Source organism: Ixodes scapularis, unplaced genomic scaffold (assembly GCF_016920785.2).
Source record: "Ixodes scapularis isolate PalLabHiFi unplaced genomic scaffold, ASM1692078v2 PGA_scaffold2__306_contigs__length_199485367, whole genome shotgun sequence".
NCBI classification, from domain to species: Eukaryota; Metazoa; Arthropoda; class Arachnida; order Ixodida; family Ixodidae; genus Ixodes; species Ixodes scapularis.
The window spans coordinates 71,052,646-71,056,788 of NW_024609857.1; the positions used below are offsets into that span (position 1 = coordinate 71,052,646).

General features: G+C 50.4%; 1 pseudogene; it reads left to right on the forward strand.

Annotated features, from left to right (window-relative positions):
• Positions 1 to 1,947: 1,947 nt before the first annotated feature.
• Positions 1,948 to 3,506, forward strand: LOC120845930 (annotated as a pseudogene).
• The last annotated feature ends 637 nt before the right edge of the window (positions 3,507 to 4,143 follow it).

Genomic DNA, 4,143 nt, shown 5'->3' on the forward strand with positions numbered 1-4,143 from the left:
TCCACAGCACCGAAGACAGCGGACACGACCTTTACGTTCACTGAACGCGTCGAAAGGCCTCCACGTGCGATGCACCGGGAGACGTGGTACGGCTGGCGCCGGAACTGCATAACTTCGAGCTTTGACACGGCATGGCGCCACCTTCGTGTAGGTCTTGGTGCGCATTCATGTAAACGTTCCCGCGTCGGCTTCGTTCGAAGAACGAGTGGGGTCAATGCGCTGAAGTGGCTTTCATGTAAACGAGGCTAAAGAGTAACACAGTAAACGAAAAGAGTGGCCACTCGAGCCGATTCGCGGCCCAGGAGCTAGGGACTACGACGACCGTTCAGTGGCACTGCAGTCACGCACTTAATTTAGACATTTATCATATTTTCACCCTTGATGAATAACTCTACTCTATAACCTATAACATAACATTTCAAAATTAATAGCAGCTCCAAATACTCTTAAAAACAATTTGAACAGCTGCGGCTTTGGCTGCGGCTCAGTGGATGGCTTTGGGGCCGTTGACTCGGCGGACGGTAACTTTCCGGTCACGTCGCGCGAGTGGTCGGTTGGGCTCAACGAGGTAGAGGGGCTTAGAGCGATAAACCGGGTGTGATGATGTGACTCAATGTGGGAAAGAAGAAGCGCAAGTCAACCCATGGATCGGCCCAGAGGGAGAAAGGAAGATGACGAAGAAGGGAAGTTTTGGGAGTGCGTGCAGAGAGAGCGTGGAAGAGGACTGGCCGAAGGGAACGTGCTGAGAGCGGAACGACACGATCGGCCAGGGCAATCGGCGGCCTCCTTCTGTCTGACCAGCAGCCTGTTCCAGCGAGGGCAGCGAATAGAAACCTACGCTGCCCCCGGCTTCCTACAGCGCGAGCGCTTGGTGCGGTAACTCTGGGGCCGCCGACGGAAGCCAACCGCTCCCGCTCCTGACTTCCAGCCACAACCGTGGGCCGACAACGACAGCACAAGACACACTGCTGCACAGGAATTCAAAGACATGGTGACTGATGCGTTTTCCTTTCTTTCATTTCTTTAACTAAGTTTTCTTTTTTTGTATAAGCATATGAACTCTTTGATTTTTTTTGTAAATACAAGTTTTTATGAAAAACGAAGGACATTGTATCTTGTCAATTATTAACCCCAAAGAACCCAGTGACAATTAACTGGCGTCCGCGACAGGACAAGATATTCTGTTCCTTCGTTTTTCTACGTAACAATAATTACTCAGAATGGAGGTTAAAGAGTTAATGTCTTTGGGCGCTGAGTTGGGACTGGCAGGAGCGGAGTTGAGGTCTTGGGTGGACGAGGAGCGAGCACGCCAACGAGAAGAGAGGGCTGCTGAGAGGGAAGCACAGCGTCTCAAGGCAGAAAGTGAGCAACGCATTATCGAATTAAAGATTCGTCTTGCAGAGGCTAGCGCAACCGAGATAGGACGAGCAGATGGCAGTGAAGGGTCACGTCGCGCATCTATATCGCTATCTCCTAGTCCTCACAAGCTTATGCCTCCCCTCGATGACAAAAGGGACGATCTCGACTCGTATTTGAGGAGATTTGAGCGTGTAGCGCAAGGGCAAGATTGGCCGCAAGAGAAGTGGGCGACCGCTCTAAGCATGTGCCTGGTTGGCCCAGCTCTGGAAGTCATAGGTAGGATGTCGCCTGAAGACTCTTTGGATTATGATAGTGTGAAGAGGGCTTTGCTCCAGCGGTTCCGTTACACGGCAGAGGGGTACCGCGAGAAATTTAGAGAGCAAGCCGTTGGACGGAGAGACAGGGAGCCAGTTTGCTGCAAGACTAGAAGGGTTCTTCGACTCCTGGATCAGTATGAACGCATGCCCAAAAACGTATGAGGGGATTCGGGACCAGATGATCGGGGAGCAATTCTTTCGGAATTGTCATCCTAGGCTGGCGGTCTTCTTAAAGGAAAGAAGCTGTAAGACCATCTCGGCGCTGGTTGAAATGGCGGACCACTTCCTGGAGGCGCAAGGCCAGCCTAATCTGGCCAATTTTAGGAAGGAGGCCAAGGAAACCTTAGTGTCCCTGAAGGAAGATGTGCATGGCAGCAAACCCACTCTAAAGATAAAATGTTTCTTGTGTGGTAAGTTGGGCCACAAGGCAGCAGATTGCCGATCAAAACCAGAAACACGCGTATTATGTCAAGTGTGTCAGAGGTCAGGCCACGAGTCCAGATCATGTCCGCAAGAAAAGAACGGAAAGACAGAAGTTTCATGTTTCGTAAAACCCGATGATGATCCTGTTGGTAAGACGGACGCGTTCTCACGGGGAAGGAAGAAAATCTCAAGAAACGCCTTCAGAACGCCCGCCATGAATATGACTGAAAACGTGAGACCAATTTTCTCGGAAGGTATGCCAATCACAGATGGGATATTAAACGGCAATGAAGTAAAGGTGTTGAGGGACACCGGGAATAACACCGTGATAGTGCGCCGGGAGCTGGTCGCATCTGAATATTTTACTGGCAAAGTCAGTCCCGTATTCTTAGTGGACGGGACGTGTCTGATGTTGCCAGAGGCAAACATTCGCCTTGTGTCGCCGTTCCTAACGGGACAGGTAACTGTCAAGTGTATGGACCATCCTCTGTATGACGTTATTGTGGGGAATATTCATGGAGCGAAAGACTCGACCGAACAAACCCTGAAGGAGCTGTCTGACGCGGAAGGTGAAATCGTCGCTGCCGTCGACGGTAGTATGCCGAGTAGGTTGAACCAACTTAGTAATGGTGGGAGTGCCAGGGAACGGGGGGACCTGCGGCTTTCGCAGTGGAGTGATCCCGACGCCAAGGCGCGCTTGAAAAGCAGGGCAACTACTCACGAGCAGTACCTGGAGAAGGAGAAGCTGCTGCAGCAGGTCTTCGACATGAAGAAGCCGGTGTACCCCAAGCCCCGCAGAGTGCTCTACCCAAGGCCGCGCCTCAAAAAGTGGGACCCTGAGGCCCAAACAGTGGTTTGGCCACTGGGCACGACCAATAACTACCCCGTGCCGGAGATAGATACTCACGACAGCGTCCCGACCGAGTTCATCAAGGGCTACAGCCTGGCAGGAGCCGATCCTTCCGTCTCGCCCGGAGAGGACGCCATAGAGCACGCAAATGGAAAGGCCAAGAGGAAGTGTCAGGATGGACGGCAGGAGATCCTTGAAAGGCAAGTGGACCGGGAAAAAATGATCCAGGAAAAAGAACTGCACCTTGAGGAGCGAAGGCTCAAGTGTCACGAAGAGCGGCTGGCCTTGAGAGGACCAAGTTTGAAGCAGAGGTGGCGGTCAAGGTCAGAAGGCTAGACATGGAGGAGAAGGAGCGCCGGATACGCGACGGCACAGACAAGATGCACCTGGAGCTCATGAAGAAGATGTTCGACGAACTGGTCCGGAAGGCACTGTGATCGAGAACTGCCAGGAAATTCTTCGTCGCGTATGAAGTGCTTTGGTACGATGGTGGGCATTATCACCGAGCGTTAGAAGAAGCGTAGTGGATTCAAATGATTCTTCATTACGATTCATTCATTACGACTGAGAGGAGTGCAAAGTAGAATGAACTGTAATAATTTATCGTTAGAATTTGCTTCTAGTAATATACCTCGGGTTATGCATTTTTGGGAGCGTATTTGCAAGGAAATTTGAGAACATGTAAAGGCGTTAAAGCAGTTTTTTGAGAGAATGCGACAAGCCGGTATTACAGTAAACACATGAAGTGCGAAGTCCGTATGAGGACAATAACATTCCTGGGTCATTGTCTGGGTAATAGAGAAGATTCGTGTGCATTTGTATGGAGCGCATTTTGTTGTTCAGACGACCCACCATCCTTTACAATATCGAAACAAGGCGAAACAACTTAACAGCCGATGGTTACGCTGGGGTCTGATACCTCAAGAGCACTCGTTTCGCGTGGAGTACATTTAAAGAAGAAAGAATGTGGGTGCGGGTTATCTCATTAGGCTGCAATGAACTTGCGCACATCATCATGGTCTTGTTTTATTTTTGTGTATGTAATTTCTTTTGGTACTTAAAAAAAAACTTAAAGGGGGGCTCCTTGTGATGATTTGACTCAATGTGGGAAAGAAGAAGTGCAAGTCAACCCATGGATCGGCCCAGAGGGAGAAAGGAAGATGACGAAGAAGGGAAGTTTTGGGAGTGCGTGCA